The sequence below is a fragment of the Lutra lutra genome, chromosome 6 (genome assembly GCF_902655055.1).
Source record: "Lutra lutra chromosome 6, mLutLut1.2, whole genome shotgun sequence".
NCBI lineage: Eukaryota > Metazoa > Chordata > Mammalia > Carnivora > Mustelidae > Lutra > Lutra lutra.
The window spans coordinates 32,048,937-32,070,273 of NC_062283.1; the positions used below are offsets into that span (position 1 = coordinate 32,048,937).

General features: G+C 39.3%; 1 pseudogene; it reads right to left on the reverse strand.

The window, feature by feature from the left end:
• Positions 1-15,294: 15,294 nt before the first annotated feature.
• Positions 15,295-21,079, reverse strand: LOC125102678 (SLA class II histocompatibility antigen, DQ haplotype C beta chain-like; annotated as a pseudogene).
• Positions 21,080-21,337: the final 258 nt, after the last annotated feature.

The following is a 21,337-nucleotide window of genomic DNA, read 5'->3' on the forward strand; positions in this document are numbered from 1 at the left end:
AAGTTTCTGAGAACACAGGTGCAGTTTGCCTCACCTGCTACATGAACCCCTGCTAGATAAGCACAGAGACTTTCCTGTACCACCATGGCATGTCAGGGACACTAGAGTGAATATAGCTGCAGGATGTTTCTAGGCAGATCAGTTTAGATCAGTGAATCCCATGTAGCCCTGTGCACCCTAGCAAAACACTCCGATAACCCCAGCCCCCTGTCTCTCACCCCTCACCCCTCCTGGTCAAGGAAAGAATGAGCCTATAGGAGAGAAATCCCAGGAGGGACAACATGGTGGAGATAATGTACTGGCAGCTATGGATGCTGCATCTTCTTCTAGGTTCATTGTCTCTTAGTGCAAACTCTGGCAGAGGAAATGGATCTACAGATGGAATTCCCTGGCTTTCCTGAGTGTGTCCATGACTTTACTCTTGAATGTGTATGTCACTTGACTTGGAGTCATTTCGCCCTTTGAAATTGTTTTAGGCATAATTTTGCCCTGGTCTTTTCACTCTGTACCTGCTGTGTCCATACATTTTATCTAACACACTTATGGAATTGCTGTGAAATATATGAGGCTGTTCCTGTCCATGCCTCCCTGCATGAATGAGCTTAAAGTATAATTGGGAGAAAAAACCATAATTTTCATACAATAGTTGATACTTCATAGTTTGATGGAAAGAAACCTAAATTCAATTCAGGACTTAGCACTTTATAGCTAGTATTTTAAACATGATAACACAGAATAAGTATATTCTGAGTTATATATTTCTCATCCATAATAGGGAAGTGATAATACTTTCTTGCAGTTTCAACAGACTTTGAAAAATCTTGATATTTAGGCTGTACAAATACATAAGAAAACATTGCTAGTTCTATCCATAATTAATTTATTAAAAAGGATGGATCATATCATATAGAAAGGATTTCTGTTTTTCTGAGTCCTTTAATGATGTAGGAGATTCAAACATGCAGCTATGAATTAATTTCTTTTCATGAGTTAATGAGAGGATTTTTTTCAGAAACTCTGAGATATTGAGATTGTGTTAAGCTAAGAGAACAGATAGAGTATAGCAGTCAGTGACATATCACTGGTGGAGGGTTGTTAAAAGAATTATTAGAACAAAAAGTCGAAATATTTGACTTTTGGTTTTCAATCTCTAATAAAAGATGTATTTCCCCCATTATGGCATATAAATTTTTCGACAAAGTATGTTATATGTAAGCGATCTTATGCATGTTTACTTTGAGGGGAAGTGGGAAAGATTCAAGGAGAAAAGGCTACCTGTGGGGTAGAAAGAAGACAATAATTAAAAATTCAGGCTAGGAATTGATAAATTTGGCTCAGAGCTTATCATGAAAATATAAGTAATAGAACACAGGATTTTAGGCCAGTGAAACTACTCTGTATGATACTATAATGGCAGACACATGCCATTACACATTTATTCAAACACACAGAATCTACACCAAAATGAACCCTAATGTAAACTATGAACTTTGGGTGATAATAATCTGTCAATGTAGTGTCATCAACTGTAATAAATATACAACTCTGGTAGGGGATATTGATAGTAGGGGAAGCTGCGCTTAGTGGGGACAAGGATATCTGTGTACTTTCCACTCAATTTTGCTATGAACATAAAACTACTATAAAATAAAGTGTATTAAAAAACAAAACAAAACAAACAAACAAAAAGCAGCAGGATGCCTGGGTGGCTCAGTCAGTTAAATGGTTAAGCATCTGCCTTTGGCTCAGGTCATGATCCCAGGGTCCTGGGATCAGTTCCCTCACCCAGTCCCTTCCTCAGTGGGGATCCTTCTTCTTCTGCCTGCCACTCCCCCTGCTTGTGTGCTTCCTTTTACTGAAAAATAAATAAATAAACAATCTTTTAAAAAATAAAACAGAAAATGTTAGCAATTAAGGTATCAAATGTATAAAATAAAAATTTTACTATAAAAAAAATAGATCACCTAAAAATGCACAAATGTACTCAGGAAGAGTTTTTGGCACTAGGCTTTCAAATTAATGTTATATAAATTGAAATGACTCACGAGGTGAGAACCCAGGAATTTGGACATTGTGTGTGTGTGTGTTTGTGTGAGTGTGTGTGCTCATGTGTGTGTTATTCTAAGAGTTATATTAAATCTCATGACTAGTGTTCCAGGAATAGACAAATGTTGACCTACTCAGACTCTTTCCCAAGAAATACTGACAAAAACAAATTTAATGGAAGTTGCCTTTTATTAAGGGGATTCATTCATAAAGTCTTCAATAATTTTAAAATGGAATTAAAATTGTTTCTTAAGAAAAGAGCAATAATTTCATTCTATCAGCTAAAAGTTAAAAAGGATCACCACATGACATTACTATAAGCAAAGTTAGATATCAATCCTCAAGATATTAAAATATGATTCTGAAAAAAATTATTTGAGTTATTTGAACTATTTCTGGTTGTGTACATAAGTGTGACTTTATTAATATTTAATATTAATATCATACTATTTTAAGATACACAATTAGAAAATCACATTTTTTCAGCAAATAATTTGCAAGAAAAATAGAAAACAGAAAAACTTCACATTAAAAAGTACTGAATACATATCAATCAAATGTTAGGCTTTGTTTGGATGCATATTCGAACAAAACAACTATTAAAAATTCTTTTGAGACAATCACAAAAATTGAACACTGACTGTATTAGAATTATTTTTTCTAATTTTAGGGGTGGTAATGGCAATGTTATATTTCTAAAAAGTCATTATATTTTAGATTTTTATAATAAAATATTCATCAAGAACATGATATGATTGTAAGGTAATTTCAAAATAATCCAGGATATGTGTAAGATTAAGTATGTGGGTTTACAAAATTATCCATGAATTAATAATTATTAAAGTCATATTGCATGGCACTATTGTCTTCACTACTATATATAGTTGAAATTTTCCATAACACAACATTTTTCAAGAATAGTCCAAGAAAGACAAAAAAAATAAAATACACAGAGAGGCTTTCTTTTGAAGTTACTTTGGTTTTGAAGGTTTCCCTCATTTTTTCCCAGTTAGGAAAATGTGAGTAACCAAATCCTCCTCCAGACCACTGACCTCCCAGATATGTAACACAAAAGAATATGTATGTCACAAGAAATAAGAGTAAAGGAAACCAAAGTAATGTTCACTATATTATTGGCTGACCTAAGCCCCAAATTTGTTAATATATACACTAATTTAATTAGTAATGCAAAAATACAAATGGTCATTGAATACCAGTGCTGTGATACATACCATGCTATGTTCTGTGTGTATTAAAATAATGTAAAAGCATATACATTCATTGTTTTCACAGAATTTACATTTCAGTGAGAAGAAATATACATATATAAAATTCCACTAGTGTATAATTATAAACTCTAAGAATTCATAAAGGAAAAGAACAAGGTAACATGAGACTAATGAACAAAAGACAAGCATAATTTGGTGGAGGTTAGAGAAGGTTTGAATAAATACCTGGGATGAAATAGATATTGTATAGTATGTAAAGCAAAAAACTAATAATAATCCAATTAAATAGAAATAATGGACTTGAACTATACTTTGAACCAAATGGAACCAATAAACATTTTAGTGATCTAAATAACATTTTTCCAAGAAAGGCATTCAAATGTCCAACTGGTACATGAAAAAGAGTTCAACATCATTAATAATTAGAGAAATAAAAATCAAACCCTCAATGAGATATCACCTCACACTCGTCAGAATGGCTATCATCAAGAAAATAAGAAAAAACAAGTGTTGACAAGGATATGGAGATAAAGGAACCATTATATACTGTTGGTGGGAATGTAAATTGGCTCAACCCTATAATATGGAGGTTCCTCAAAAAATTGAGATATCTGCAGCTTCATATCCATTGCAACTTTATTTACCATAGCCAAGACATGGAAACAATTTAAATGTCCACCAATGATGAAGGGCTAAAGCAAATGTTACATACACACACACATACACACCACACAACTGAATACCTCTCAGCCATAAGAAAGAATGAAATCTTGCCATTTGTGACAACATGAATAGACCTTAAATGTATTATGCTAAACGAAATAAGACAGAGAAAGGAAGACAAATACCGTACATTTTCATTTATATATGAAATCTAAAAAATAAAACAAATGAAAAAACAAAACCAGACTCCTAGATATAGAGAAAAGACTGATGGTTGCCAGAGGAGAGGGGGGTTGGTTGGTGGGCAAAATGGGTGAAAGTATCAAAAGGAATAAATTTCCAGTTACAAAATAAATAAATCATGAGGATGTAGTGTCCAACACAGGGACTATAGATAGTAATACTGTATTCTTTGTATGGTGACATGTGGTAACTAGACTTATTACACTGATCATTTCATAATGCATGTAAATGTTGAATTACTATATTGTACACCTGAAACACATATAGTATCATATATCAGTTATACCTGAATTAATTTTGTATGGTGACAGATGTTAAATAGTCTCATTGTAGTGATCATTTCACAAGATATACAAATATTACATCATGTTGTACACCTGAAAATAATATAATGCTATGTCAATTTTACCTCAAGAAAAAAGAATGACTGTTTTAACTTTGAAGAAAATGTCTCGGCAACAATTTTTTGGATATAAAACCAAATGCACAAGCAACAAAAACAAAAATAAACAAGTGGGACTACATAAAATTTTAAAACTTTTGCACAGCCAATCAGCCAAATGCAAAGGCAACCTATGGAATGTGAAAAAAAAAATTGTAAACCATCTATCTGACAAGAGGTTGATGTAAGGTTACCCATACAAATCAAGAACAAGGTAAACAAACTGATTTAAAAGTGAGAAGAGGAAAACTTCCAGGGAAGAGGGCAGAGTAGGAGGATCTTAGGCTCACTTCATCCCATGGATACAACTAAATAACATCCACATCATTGTAAATAACCCAGAAAATCATGTGGAGTCTGGCAGAAAAGACTCTCCACAGAAAAATGAAAAGATACCACATCCAAGAAACAAGGAAGGGCAGAGATGCTGTTGGGAACTAAATGGAAACACAGGACTATCCGCAGGAGGAAGGATGCTGTGGGCCCCAAGAGGGGAGAGAAGCAGACCCTTCACACCAGGCACTCTAGGCACATGGAACCCACACAGGGAAGACAAATCCCCATAACATTTGACTTTAAAAACCAGAATGACACAATTTTGTGAGTTCTTATAATCAGTAAAGCTTAACACCTAGAACTTTAAAAATCAGCAGGTTTGGCTCCTGGGGAGCCAGAGGACAATAGGAAACTGGGTCTTTGTCCTTAAAGAACAATACAGCACACAACCCTGTGAAGATACAGCATGCAAGCAGCAGTTTGAAAACAGCCTGGGGTATACAGGAGGGATTTTTCTTTACTAATCACAGACCAGGTGCTGGAGTGGCAGGGATGTTGGGGAGACTTCTTCAAGAACAAAAGAGCTGGTGGTTCCCATTTCCATCTCTTACCCTTCACACTAAACACACAGACACCCATTAGAACCAGAGTAACAACAAACTTGCTACCTAACTTGCTAACCATGTGCCCCACCTCCACATTCTTTTATGGATGCAACCCTTCAACCAGACCTCATCATCAGGATCCCTCCACATCAGACATATACAAACTTTGATAACACCTCACACCCTGTCCCACCTTCTCCTGTGGACCTACCCCTTGCAGGTAAGGAGAACCTCTATAGATGACTGACCTGAAAGATAGAGCAGACAAAACACAACAGAAAACAGACAGCACACACCAGAAACACTCCCTGAATTGGCAGGCCCTGAACACAAAATGACCTCTTCATGAAGCCATTATTCTCAGAAGCAGGAAATATATTAGACTATTCTAACACAGAGAAGAAGAAGAAGAAGCCAGATGCCTAGACAAAGTGCCAAGACAGGGGAAATCATCCCAAATGAAATATCAAGATAAGGTCATGATCAGAGATCTAAGTGAAACAGGTATAATTAATATGTCTTGTGGAGAATTTAAAGCAACAATCCTAAGGATACTCTCTGGACTTGAGAAAAGAATGGAAGACTTCAGGGAGGCTCTTACCACAGAGATAAAAGAGTTAAAAAGGAATCAGTCAGGAATGAAAAATGCAGTAACTGAAATTGGGAACAGGATGGATGCAGTGAACACAAGGCTGAAAGAAGTAGAGGAACAAATACAAGATATAGAACACAAATAAATGGAATATAATGAAGCTGAACAAAAGAGAGAAAAAATATTATGGAACACAAGAACAGACTTAGGGAACTTAAGGAACTTCATGATTCTATAAAATGTAATAACACTAAGATTACAGAAGTCCCAAAAGAATAGAGAAGAGGGGGGAGAAAATTTTTTTGAGGACATATTAGCTGAAAACTTCCCTAATCTGGGGAAGGAAACAGACATCTACATCCAGGAAGCACAGAGAACTCCCATCAAAATCAACAAAAGCAGGTCAACACCAAGACATATTGTAATTAAATTTGCAAAATATAACAATAAAAGAATCTTAAAACTAGCAAGACAAAAGTAGCTAACTTACTATAAGGGTAGTTAGAGATATTGCAACAGAAATTTAGCCATCCACAAAAGAGTGGCATGATATGCTCATCTGAATAGGGAAAATATGTGGTCAAGAATATTCTATTCAGCAAAACTATCATTCAGAACAGAGAAGAGATAAAGAGTTCCCCAGACAAATAACTACTACAGGAGTTTATGACCCCTAAATCAGCCCTGAAAGAAATATGAAAGGGGACTTTTTGAGTGGAAAGACCAAAACTGATAAAGACAAGAAAGGAACAGAGAAAATCTGCAGAAACAAAGAAAAAACAAATAAAATGACAATAAATACATATCTATCAATAGTTACTCTGAATATAAATGGACTAAATGCTCCAATCAAAAGACATAAGGTGTCATACGGATTAAAAAAAACAAGACCTATTTATATGCTGCTTACACGAGACTCATTTTAGACCTAACCACAACTGCAGATTGAAAATGAAGGGATGGAGAAATATTTGTCATGCAAATGAATGTCAAAAGAAACCTAGAGTAGCAATGTTTACATTCAATAAAGTAGACTTTAATCCAAAGACTATAACAAGAGATGAAGAAGGACACTATATCATAATAAAGGAGACAATCCATTAAGAAGATCTAACAATTGTTGGGGCGCCCAGGTGGCTCAGTGGGTTAAAACCTCTGCTTTCAGCTCAGGTCATGATCCCAGGGTCCTGGGATCAAACCCCATATCAGGCTCTCTGCTCAGCAGGGAGCCTGCTTTCCTTCCTCTCTCTCTGCCTGCCTCTCTGCCTACTTGTGATCTCTGTCTGTCAAATAAATTTAAAAAAATAATAATAAAATTTTAAAAATTTAAAAATTTAAAAAAAAAAGAAGATCTAACAATTGTAAATATTTATGCCCCCAACAGGATTGGACAAATATACAAATCAATAACAAACATAAGGGAACTAACTGATAATAATACAATAATTGTAAGGAACTTTCATCAATGGACAGATCATCTAAGTGGAAAATGAAGAAGAAACAATAGTTTTTTTTAAGATTTTATTTTTTTATTTGACAGAAAAAAGAGAGATCACAAGTAGATAGAGCAGCAGGCAAAGAAAGATGGGGAAGCTGGCTCCCTGCTGAGCAGAGAGTCCCATTCAGTCCTCCATCCCAGGACCCTAAGATCATGACCTGAGCTGAAGGCATTGGCTTAACCCACTGAGCCACTCAGGCGCCCCAAGAAACAAGAGCTTTGAGTGACACACTGGACCAGATGGACTTAAGAGATATATTCAGAACACTCTATCCTAAAACAGCAGAATACACATTCTCATCAAGGGCACATGGGACATTCTCCAGAACAGATCATATATGAGGTCACAATTCAGGCCTCAACAAGTACAAAAAAAAAAACATATCATATCATCATATTTTCTGGCCAGAATGCTATGAAACTTGAAGTCAACCATAAGAAAAAATTTGAAAAGACCAAAAATTCATGGAGGTTAAACACCATGCTACTAAACAATGAATGGCTCAACCAGGAAATCAAAGAAAAAATAAAATATATATGGAAACAGATGAAAATGAAAATGCAATTATCCAAAACTTTTCAGATGTAGCAAAAGTAGACTGGTGGCTCAGTGGGTTAAAGCCTCTGCCTTCGGCTCGGGTCATGATCCCAGGGTCCTGGGATCGAGCCTCGCATCGGGCTCTCTGTTCAGCGGGGAGCCTGCTTCCTCCTCTCTCTCTGCCTGCCTCTCTGCCTCCTTGTGATTTCTGTCTGTCAAATAAATAAATAAATCTTAAAAAAAAAAAAAAAAGTAGACCTAAGAGGGAAGTATATAACAGTACAGGCCTACCTTAACAAGCAAGAAAAATGTCAAATAAACAACCTAACCTTACACCTACAGGAGCTTACACCTAAAGGAAAAAGACCAACACACAATGCCTAAAGTCTAAAGCAGAAGAAAGTAAATAATAAAGATTAAAGCAGAAATAAGTTACATAGAAACTGGAAAAAAATTTTTAAAAAAGAACAGATCAATGAAACCAGGAGCTAGTTCTTTGGAAAAATTTGTAAAATTGATAAACCTTTAGCCAGATTCATCAAAAAAGAAAACAGAAGGGACCCAAATAAAAAAATCACAAATGAGAGATGAGAAATAACCACAACCACAGAAATACAAGCAATTATAGGTGAATATTATGAAAAACTATATGCCAAAAATTAAAAACCTGGAAGAAAGGGATAAATTCCTAGAAACATATAAACTACCAAAACTGAAACAAGAAGAAACAGATAGCTTAAACAGACCCAAAGCCACCAAACAATTTAATCAGTAATCAAAAAATCTCCGAAAAAGAAACCCCAGAAGTCCAAAGCCAGATGGCTTCCCAGGAAAATTCTACCAGACATTTAAAGAAGAGTTAATACCTATTCTTAAACTATTCCAAAAAATACAAATGGAAGGAACACTTTCAAATTCATTCTATGAAGCAAGCAAAATCCCAATACCAAAACCAAGGAAAAAGTACACTAAAAAAGAGGAGTATGGGCTAAAATCCCTGAAGAACATGGATGCAAAAATTCCCCCATAAAATACTAGCACACCAAATCCAACAGTACATTAAAAGAATCATGTCACCATGATCAAGTGGGATTTATTCCTGGGCTGCAAGAGTGGTTCACTATTCACAAGCCAAACAATGTGATACACCACATTAATAAAAGAAAGGATAAGAACCATATGATCTTCCCAATAGATGCTGAAAAAGCATTTCACAAAGTACATCTATTCATGATAAAAATACTCAACAAAGTAAGATTACAAGGAATAAACCTCAGCATCATAAAGGCCATATATGAAAAAAAACACTCCTAATATCATCCTCAATAGGGAAAAATTAAAAGCTTTTCCTCTATGGTCAGGAAGAAGACAGGAATGTCTACCCTCAGAACTGTTATTTAACATAGTATTGGGAGTCTTAGCTATGGCAATCAGACGTAGAAAGGCATCCAAATTGGCTAGGAAGAAGTCAAACCCTCACTATTTGCAGATAATATGATACCCTATATAGAAAACACAAAAGAGTCCACCAAAAAGTGCTAGAACTGACACACAAATTCAGTAAACCAGCAAGATAGAAAATCAATGTATAGAGATCTGTTGCATTTCCTTATACCAGTAATAAAGTAGCAGAAAGAAATCAAGGAATCAATCCCATTTACAATTGCAACCAAATAATAAGATGCCTAGGAATAAACCTAACTGAAGAGCTGAAAGATCTTTACGCTAAAAGCTATAAAACATTGGTAAAAGAAATTAAAGATGACACAAGCAAGTGGAAAGATATTCCATGATCATGGGCTGGAAAGGCAATATTATCAAAATGTCCATACTTCCCAAAGCAATCTACACAATCATTGCAGTCCCTATCAAAATGCCAAAAGCATTTCTTCACAAAGCTAAAACAAAAAATCCTATAATTTTTGTGGAACCACAAAAGGCCCTGAATGGCCAAAACAACCTTGAAAAACAAAAGCAAAGCAGGTGGCTCCACAGTTCTGGATTTCAAGGTATATTATAAAAGTGTAATGATAAAAACAGCATGGTACTGGCACAAAAACAGACACAAAGATCAATGGAACAAAATAGAAAACTCAGAAATGAACCCACAACCATATGGTCAATTAATCTGTGACAAAATCAGGAAAGAATATCCAGTGGGAAAAAGAGAGTCTCTTCAACAAATGATGTTAGGAAAACTGGACAGCAACATGCAAAAAAATGAAATTGGACCATTTTCTTACACCTTACACGAATGTAAACTCAGAATGGATTAAAGACCTAAATGTGAGAAAATAAAACATTAAAATCCTAGATAAAACATAGGAAGCAACCTCTTTGATACTGGCCACAGCATTTCCATACTAGGTATATCTCCTGAAGCAACAGAAACAAAAGTAAAAATAAACTATGAGGACTCCATCAAAATAAAAAGCTTCTGCAGAGTGAAGACAACAGTCCATGAAATAAAAAGCAACCTATGGAATGGGAGAAGATATTTGTAAATGACATATCTGATATATGGCTAATATCCAAAATGTATAAAGAACTTATAAACTCAACCCCTAAAAAACAAATAATCTAATTTTTAAAAGGGCAGAAGACATGAAAAGAACATTTTTCCAAAGAATACATACAGATAGCCAACAGACACATAAAAAGATGTTCAACATCCTTCATCATCAAGGAAATACAAATGAAAACTATAATGAGATGTCACCTCACACCAGTCAGAATAGCTAAAATTAACAACACAAGAAACAACAGGTATTCAGGATTCAGAGAAAGGGGAACCTTCCATATTGTTGGTGGGACTGCAAACTGGTACGGCCACTCTAGAAAACTTTATGAAGATTCCTCAAAAAGTTAAAAGTAGAATTATCCTACAATCCAGCAATTGCACTACGAAGTATTTACCCAAAGAATTCAAAAATACTACTTCGAAGGGATACATGCACCCCAATGTTCATAGCAACATTATCAACAATAGCCAAATTATGGAAAGAACCCAAATGTCCATTGATTGATGAATGGATAAAGAAAATGTGGTATATATACACAATGGACTATCACTCAGCCATAAAAAAAAAAATGAAATCTTGCCATTTACAATGATGTAGATGGAGCTAGAGAGTAGTATGCTAAGCAAAACAAGTTGGTCAGAGAAAGACAAATACCATATGATTCCATTCATGCATGGAATTTAAGAAACAAAATGAACAAAGGAGAAAAGAGAAAAATCAAAAAATGGACTATTAACGGTAGAGAACAGATTGCTACCAGAGGGGAGGTGGGTGGGCAGATGGGGGAAATCAGCATTGGGGATTAAGACTACATTTATTATGATGAACCCTGAGTTACATATAGAATTGTTGAATAACTCTACTACACACGTGAAACTATATAGTACTGTATGTTAAATATACTTGAGGTAAAATTTAAAATTAAAAAAAAATGTAACTTTGAAGACCACAATTTAAAAATGGGGAGAGGAACTGAGTAGACATTTTTCCAAAGAAGATAGACAACTTGCCAGCAGTACATATATATAAATATTCAACTTAGGCAATCATCAGGGAAATGCAAATCAAAAGCACAATTAAATAGCAACTCTCACTTATTTGAGTTATCAGAAAGACAAGAGATAAGTTCTGGTGAGGATGTGGAGAAAAGGGAACTTTATGCACTCTCAGAAGGAATGTATATATTGATATGGTAGATAGCCACTATAGAAGGCAGTAAGGATGTTCCTTGAAAAATTAAAAATTGAAGTACTGTATGATCCAACAATATCACTTCTGGATATATATTCAAAGAAAATGAAAACTGGATATCAAAGTAATATCTACACTACCATGTCTTTTGCAGCATTATTCACATCTTAGCACAATAGCTAAGATATGATAATATCCTAAGTATACCCACAGATAAATGGATAAAGATTGTGGTATTTATTTACAATGGCATTTGCCCATGAATAAGAAGGAATACTGCCATTTGATTGAAAGTAAGACCAAATACTCACAACCAGTAGATTATTCTAGGACACCCATACATTTTTCTCCAAGGAATAAGCTTTATAAGACTCAGCTCTTTTTGGGGTGCCTGAGTGGCTCAGTGGGTTAAGCCTCTGCCTTCAGCTCAGGTCATGATCTCGGGGTCCTGGGATTAAGCCCCACATTGGGCTCTCTGCTCAGCGGGGAACCTGCTTCCCTCTCTCTCTCTGCCTCCCTCTCTGCCTACTTGTTGATCTCTCTCTCTGTCAAATAAATAAGTAAAATCTTTAAAAAAAAATAAAAGACTCAGCTCTTTTTGTTAGCAAACTTCTTTGTACAGGCTGTTCTTATTTTGACTAAATAATCAGTTAAAGACTATGTTTCCCAGTGAAATCTGGCAGCATGAAATAGTTGTTTCTATGAAACTGTCACTGGACAGAAGGAAGAAGACTCTGATATTATTAAAAAAATACCTGGTTGGCTTCCTTGGTGGAGCATACAACTCTTGATCTCTGGGCTTTGAGTTTGAGCCTCATCTTGGGCATAGAGATTACTTAAAAATAAAACCTTAAAAAAAAAAAAAAAAAAAAAAAAAAAAACAAGAAGAAGAACCCTTCTTGCATAGGACCAAGATGACAATGCTGACCTGTAAGAAAATCCTAAAATACACTCTACCACTTACCCCCACAATAGAGCTTAGGTTTCAACTAGAAAAATCAGAGCTCATTGTTTCCCTAAACTCTGAATCTGGTTTAATCTCTAGCCCTACCTCTTGACTTTGCAGGGTCAAAAGCAAAGAGCTACATACAGAGACCAAGGGCTCCCTGGACATCTAGCACAATCCCTTCCCATTTTCCCAAGAGTGTCACTCCCCCTTGACTCCCATAGGGAATGACAATGCCTACCCTGAGGAAGACGACAAAACCAGTACAAAACTCTGACCACTCAGCATCTTGTTAGGGCAGATTCAGACCATGACCTTGGAGAGCAAAATCCTGAATGTCAGTATTTGTCCACCTTCATAGTGCCCATGAATGATTGAATGATCATTGCATGAATAAGAAAGACAAAGGCATCAAGGAAGCCTCATTCTCCATTCTGACCTTGTCCAGGAAGTGAAAGGACCTGCCATTGACTACTGAGGCCCACTGAGTGAGTGGTAGAGCAGGGAGGTGAGAAGCCTGTTACTCATTGGCATCACTTCATAACCTCTGAGTAAAGTTCCCAGTCACATGTCTTAATAACAAAACCTGAAGACTGAGATTGAAACCACCATTTATTGCTGGGCCCACATCAAAGGAGCCTCTCTGTACAGTGACTTCCTTACCACCTGTCAGGAATCAACAAGTCACTATGTTCACAGACAAGAGGAACCCTATCCTCTGAGAATCCTAGCACATTAAGGCCTTTAGAATACTGTCCAGGAGATAAGGGGTGGAATGGTTGTGAGTTGGTGCCCCAAAAAGGGACTCTAGAAGCAGGGGAACTCAGCCACTTATCCCCTGGGGTCCATGATATAAGAACAAACTGCCCCTTGCACCACTCCACTGTGGTGGGCTCTGGAGGGTGCTCCACATGGCAGGTGTGGACATATTTCCATTGGGGGGTCATCTGCAGCTTCACCAAGACCTGGAAGATCCAATACCTGTCCCCAGAAAAAGGGGTGGATACAAGGCTAGTTATCTGCACCCAATGCAAGTGAGGGTGCTTTTAAGAGATGTGCACGTTACTCAAGCTTGGCCAATCAGAATCTTCTAAAATTGTTCAAATGTTGGTAGATACTGTAAAAACACACAACAGAACTAGACAGATAGATGCACACACAGAAATAAAGACGAGATAAGGTGTGAAGTAATGAGAAAGAGAGAGATGCAGAGATAAAAGGATCCAGATAAATAATGCCAAAGGTGCAGATAGAAATAGACAGAGGAAGAAATGCAATGAAAGAGTGAGAGACAAAACAGAGACAGAGAGGCAGAGACAGACATAAAAAGATGCAGGGACACCCCTATGTTGATTGCAGCATTGTTCACAATAGTCAAGATAAGGAAACAGCCCAAGTCCATTGATAGATGAATGGATCAAGATGTGACATAAATATACAATGCAGTAATACTCTACCATAGAGTATTATATCTTACCATCTACAACAACATGCATGGAGCTACAGAGTATTATATTAGATTAAATAAATCAAAGAAAGACAAATACCATATGATTTCACTTATATATGGAATCTAAAAAACAGAACAAATGAACAAAGAAACAAAAAAAAACAGAAACAGACTTGTAAAAAGAGAGAACAAACTAGTGGTTGCCACAGGAGAGATGGATAGGAGGATAGACAAGATAGCTGAAGAGGATTAAGAGGTACAAACTTAGTTATAAAAGAAATAAGTCATGGAAAGAAAAAGTCAACGTAGTCAATAATATTGTGATAAGGTGACAGATGGTGACTATATGTATTGTGGTAAGCATAGAGTAATGTACAGAATTATCAAATCACTGTATTGTACACCAGATACTAACATCATATTATATGTTAACAGTACTACAACAGTAAAAACAATAGAATAAAAAGATGCAGAGAGACACACGGAAAGAAATATGAGGAACAAAGAGAGACACATAGAAAGAAAGGTGCATAAATACAGATATAACAGAAAGACAAGAGGGAAATAAAGATCTCATTGAATGTCAGGATCTAGTAACTTCTGAAATCAGCTTGACCCCAGACTTCCTCGTAACATGAACAAAGTAAACTTGAGTTGGGTTTCTATCACATGAAACCAGAAATAGTACTTTTATTGTTAGTTTTCTCAAAATAAAAATGGACCTTGATCAATGTGAATTCCAAGATATACTGGAAACACCCCTGTGGTTCTCTGAGACACCAGGGGCCACTGTATCTAGCCCGCATAATCCCACTGTCAGCTTACATACACGATGCTCACCACACCTAAAAAGAGGTCGGCACACCCTTAGGCCATTGCATGGAACACTATCAAATACCCATGAAGGATGTGACTATCGAATTGATCTTCTCTCTCCTCTGCCTGCTCTTCACTTGGCACCCACAGGTTCCCCTAGTTTCCCTTCAAGGAGAAGTTATGGTCCTTTCCTTCTGCACTGGTTTCCTGACTCCACCCAGTTAAGAAGACTCAGGGTACAGAGAACTCATAAGCATGTTTAATCACTGTAAAATCTCTACATTCAGCTAAATGGCTTCAATGTGTTCCTCTTGCACCACCTGAGAAGGAAGAATGGAAACAGAAAAGCAATGGGGCGGGAGTAGATGCTGCTGGCAGGGAGCTCACAGGCAGAGGCTCCGAGGCCAGTGCAGAAAGCAGCACTATAGTCAGATCCTCGGGGCAGAGGTCACAGGAGGTGACCTGGTGACTCTGTCAGAGGCACTGTAGGATTCTGATCCACATGGGGGACAGGGTGTGAGGCAGCTGGGAATTCTGGGCAAGGATAGGCAGACAACACAGAAGGCAGAATCCCAGATATCCTCTGGCATCAGTGCAGGAGCCCTGTAGAAAAGAGGGTGATCAGCACAGGGGATGCTGAGGAATGCGCCCTCTCCCCTCCTCTCAGGGTCACTGCAGCATCAGAGAAAGTTGGGGTCCAGGGCATACTGTCATCACCTCCCCCAATATCTCTAGAAAGGTATTATTAACTCACGAGAACAGAGCACTCCAGCTGCACACAGATGTGTAGGAGGCTATGAAGCAGCTGTTATCCTTTCAGGGGATATTAAGTTTTCCTAAATGTAATGATAACTCAACTTCGTTCCACCACTAGTAGCCTTTCATTTATAAACTCTCACAGGCAGTAGCTGCCAACATGAAACACAACGTGGGCATCATCCTGGTGTCTAGCACCCAAGACGTGGCTCTGGTTCCATGTTTCATAGAAAGATGCCACCAATGTTGTGGCCTGGTTCTGGAACAACTCTGGGTCTGCCTACAGAAACTGGGCAAACTTCTCCTTAACTCTTGATCTCTGTCACAGGGACAAGGCCATGAACTGAGTGCACTCACCTCATTCTCTGCCCTCTTTCACCGGTTCCCACACCCCCACCAAATAAGAGCAGAACTAGTATCTGTTGGCAAAGACCCACGAGGTCCTACAAAAAGAAACGATACAGAAAAAGGTCTCATTACACAAACAGCCAGTGTCTCACTCACCCCAAAGGGAGATAAGATAAGCAACTTAAGTGGAATTTTACTTTGTCCCTACCCATCAACCAGAAGACCTTAACTGCCCTAAGCTAAATCCCCCAAAATGAATGAAACTGTCCCCAGTAGGAAGGGAAGCAGATGCTCTGACCCTTATAAAGAAGGAAGCATTCAGAAAGGAGCCAGAGAGACAATGATGAGCTGTCGGGAAGCCCTAGAATATACTCCACCTGGGACCTCCATGATGGGGCTCCTTTCAACCAGTAACGTCAGAGTCCAAAACCTCCCCCTAGGTTGTTCCATCTCCTCCCACCACCAGCCCAGCCTCCTTCCTTTCAGGGTCAGAAGGAAAGAGCTACATCTAGAGGCACAGGCCCCTTGAACAGAGGGCCTCAGGCACAGCCCTTCTCCCCCATTTCCCCAGAGCGCTTTACCTTTCTGGCTCCTGTGATGGACGATAAGGCCCAGACCGAGGAAGATCAGCCCCAGCACAAAGCCTCCGATGCCACTCAGCGTTTTGCTCTGGGCAGATTCCGACTGTGCCCCTGGGAGCAGAGCCTGAGTGTCAGTCTGAGTGTCAGGCTGAGTGTCCCCATACCCCACAATATCCCTCTGGGAAGCCTGAAGTCCAGTCTGAAGTACAGGACCTGGGGGTGCCAGGCAAGCCCGGTGCTCCCTTCTGGCCACCCTTAAGGGGAGGAAAGGACCCACTGACAGAGCCTCACACCCAGTGGGTATGTGAGAGTAGGGGGAAGCTGGATCCTGCTCCTCCAGACACAACCCTAACCTCGGACTCCAAGACCCCAGTCCCTAGCCAGAGTGTAAATCCTTCAGAGCTACAGGGCTGGGCTGTAGGGTCAGGGTGTAGAGAATGATCTCTCTAGTATCTAGAAAGACAGTGAGATTGAGATTGTTCTGATGCCCCTGCCATGGGCATCAAAGTGACATCAAGGATGAGGAATGGAATGGGACCAGCTGGAGGAAGCTGTGCTCTCTGTCTTGTGGGGCCCATGGTGAAAGGAAACAGATTGTCCTTACACCACTCCACTGTGATGGGGCTCTGGAGGCTGGGGTGCTCCACATGGCAGGTGTAGACATCTCCTCGCTGGGGAGTTATTTCCAGCATCACAAGGATCTGGAAGATCCAGTCCCCATTCCTAATAAGTGGAATGGACACCACACCAGCTTTCTCCTCCTGGTCATTCCGAAACCACTGAACTTTGATCTGGCCTGGGTAGAAATCTGTCACCGAGCAGACCAGCATGTTGTGGTGGTTCAGAACCTCCATCCTGGATGGGGAGATGGTCACTGTAGGTTCCACTGAGGGGAGTAACAGACAAGAAAAGACAGTGAGATGTGAGACTGCAAGGCATAGTCTCCCCATGGAGAAGAGTCCTGTCTTAGTACCAGGGTGGAAAGGTCCCTGGATTCTGAGTCTTGGATTAAGATCTGAGCTTGGCCACTGTATTAGTTCAAATAAACACGAGTCAGCTTACTTTTTAAAGTCTGAAGAAATAATAGTAATCATCCTGTGAAAGTTATTCTTTGTTATTAATTGATACAATTAAGCAATTTTAAATATTAGATTGCTGTATTACACATGACACTATTCATAAAATTTTTAAAAAATTGAAATAGTAAAGCAGGACTTCTTTCCCTCCACACCTGTTGACATATAAAGTGGTTGCTAATCTCTAACTCCCAAGGTAGTTAGCTGTGAAATTAAATTGTGTTATATAGATGGTGTGTGATAAGGTATTTGTCTAGACATAGCTGCTTGTTAAATATCTACAATTAACTTGCAGAATGTCTACCCCTTAAGTGGATGATGATGACCTAAGAAGGAGTTCGGGGGAAGGAGGATGGGTAGGGTTTAGGCAAAAGGAAACCTGAAACAATTTTTTTATTCAGTAATTTATTAGCATCAATTTATTGACTCCAAAAGTTCACCTCTTCCTATTCTGACATTTATTGAGATTTTCTAAGAAATTAAAATTCTGCCTTCCAACACCATTCAAATATTGTTTATATTTTTAGTAAACACTTTCTTTCTTAGACTTTGCATTCACAAACCCTAAATTATTAAGATTGAAGTTACAAGGTTTACTCTAAAACATGAGGCAATATAATAAAGACTAATTAATACAGTCAGTCTTCAAGGCTTATTTACCTTTCTGTTTTCTCTTGAGCCTAGTGGATGGGTGGCCACCTGCATTTATTCATGAATTCCACGAAAGTTTGCACTCACTCTACCTGGCAGTCATCGTGTCATATACTAGACAGACAAGGATGAGCAGTTCCTCCCCTCAGAGAAGTCCAGGACTAGTGGCAACCATTTAAGAAAACAGCATTGAGATAAATCATAATATGAAACCAAAAAGTCAAAATTTGGCTTGGTGACAACTCTTAACATATTTACCACGTGTGCCAGGTGTCCTCCCCCCACCAGGCCCAGCCCACTAAGCTTGGCAGGAGCTGGCACAGCTCACTGCAGGACCAGGGCAGGGAAAGGAGCTCACTGTGCTGTGCTTAGGGAAAGGTGGGGAGGGAGAAAGCAAACACTCTTAAGTAAGGAGCCGGGGAGACGCAGAAGTGGTGGAAACCGCATAGGAAACCCAGCCCTACTAGAGGACCCACCCACCTCTGCAGGGAACAGTGAAGGGCTATGAGGAGGGGCGGGGGGGAGGGGGTCTGTCCCCACCCCCACTCCCTGTCCCAGCCTCCCCATCCACCTTGTGGGCCTGGGTCCCATGGGAGAGGCCACACCCACCAATTTGGATCTTGCCGGTACCCACGAGAGAGACGGAGAGCCAAGTCCAGCTAAGATCCAAAGGCAGTGCTCACCTAGCCTCTACAAGGTAGAACTCTTCTCCATCTGGTAGTTGTGTCTGCAAACTGTGTCCACCTCCACCCGCGCCCGCTCCACGACATCCTTTTGCCTGTTCCAGGACTGGGCGATAGACTGCCCCACCTCTGTCACCTTCTAGTACTCCCCCACGTTGCTGTCGAAGCGCAGGACTTCCTCCCTGTTATAGATTAACCTACCAGGAGTCGCACCCGCTTCGTCCCGTTGGTGAAGTAGCACTCGCCCTTAAACTGGAACACGAAATCCTCTGCGGGGAATCACCGCGGGTCAGTCAGATCTCCACCGCTCAGCCCAACCGACAGCCACCGCCCAGCGGGTCTTGTGGGGCACTAGCAGGCGGCCTGATAAACCTGAAGGCCTCCCGCCTTGGATGCCTGTCACCCCTGCCCTGAGCATCCTTCTTCCCAGGCCTTCTTGCCCTCCTCTGAGGGCTTCCAGAACTGCCTTCATACAGGGAGGGGAGAGAAGAAAGCCCCTCTCCTGCGATCTCTTAGCTCTGCCTGAGCCTGAGAACTGAGGAAGACAGGGCAGTCTGCTGATTTTACATCCATCCCTGTGCTCAGATCAGGACATTCTTACATGAAATCCCATTTTCCATACAACTTCAGGGAACCTCAGAGACAAACAAGTGTCCACCTAAGCACAAGAGTTCAAGAGAATGAGGAGAAAAGTCGAAAATGAAGCTTGACCTCCTCCTGAAAAGCATATTCTCTTGTTCCCCTGCAGAGGGCCTTCCTTCTAATGCCTGGGTTTACCCTGAGATTCTGTCACACCCACCCAACTGCACTGTGAGGTTGCTCACTCCTGCAGGCCTAGAAGGGACCCACATCTTCCAAGTCCTAGAGAGAGACATTCATAGAAAGAACATAGTCTTTGAATAAGATAAAATAGATTCCATTGAACCCTGCCATTTACCAGCTTGAGTAGGTTACTAAACAAAGTATTGATATCATATATATAATTTGTAAAACAGAAGTCATAATGCCCACACATAGGGGTGTTAGGAAAATCCAGAGAGAATTTATATGAAGATACTAATCCTGTGGCTGAAATGGTTTCTCAGTATGTGCTATTTCCTCTTCTTTACAGTCTCCTTTCTCCTAAATTCAGTCCCCCATCAATTCAAGTCTCTGAATCCCAAACAAGTTACTATTTGACCATAAACCAGTGAAACTTGAAGTAAAGACTTCCTGTCTGTGGTCATCCAGTCAGTTTCACTCAAAAACCAAGAGTTTGCATCCATTTGGACTCCACGCAGAATCAGGAATGTAAATCCTTTTTGTCAAATACTAAGACTGGAGAGACTATCGCTGCCCTATATTTCTCCAACAGAGAATCCCATAGTGTGTAGCCTAGATAAGGTCTTGCAGGGACCTGAAATAAAAATCCTGCTGTGTCTTCTTTAGACAAATTCTTATTTTCAAAAATAACTCCAATGTCAATTTGTCCCATCAGTGGTAGCAGATGCATGTTTTGTTTCCTCCTCCCCATTATAAAATCCCCAGGATGGATTGAGCCCATAGATGTGGATGGACTCATCATGAGTAGAAATAAGAATGTAACAGAGTTGTCTACCCCAAAGAGAGGAAACCTGTGATGAAAGACTATATATTTGGAAACCTGTGATGAAAGATTATATATTCTGAGATCATAGAACCTTCCACATTCCAGCCCAAAGCTCCTTCAGAACCTGTTGCCTAAGGTGGTGGCTCTGCAGAGCAGGTGCCCTTCACTTACGTGGAGAATCTCTGCCCTCAGCCACTGGGATATTTAGGACCACCAGGATCATCATTTCAGCTGCTGTCCAGAGGCCTTTGGAGATCCACAAAGCCATCTTCCCAGGCATCATTGGGAACAAAGGAAAAAGAAATGCTAGTCAACACAGCTCCTACCTAGAAGCTCTGAATACCTGTGAAAGCTTCCATGCACAGTAGGATTGGAGAGTCCCTAGGAAGGGAACCAATCTGAACTATTGCCGAAGTACCTCACCTGTCTCTGGGCAGAGATTTTTTATAAAGGTTCTCAGTCCAATACCTAGAACTGTGTCTTCATCAAATTATACTGGATAAATATTTGAAGTGAAGATTTTCTCCTAATTATAGAAATTCTAAAGACTGAATGCCTTGAGGGTTTAAAGAAACAAACAAAAAATAACTCCAGAGT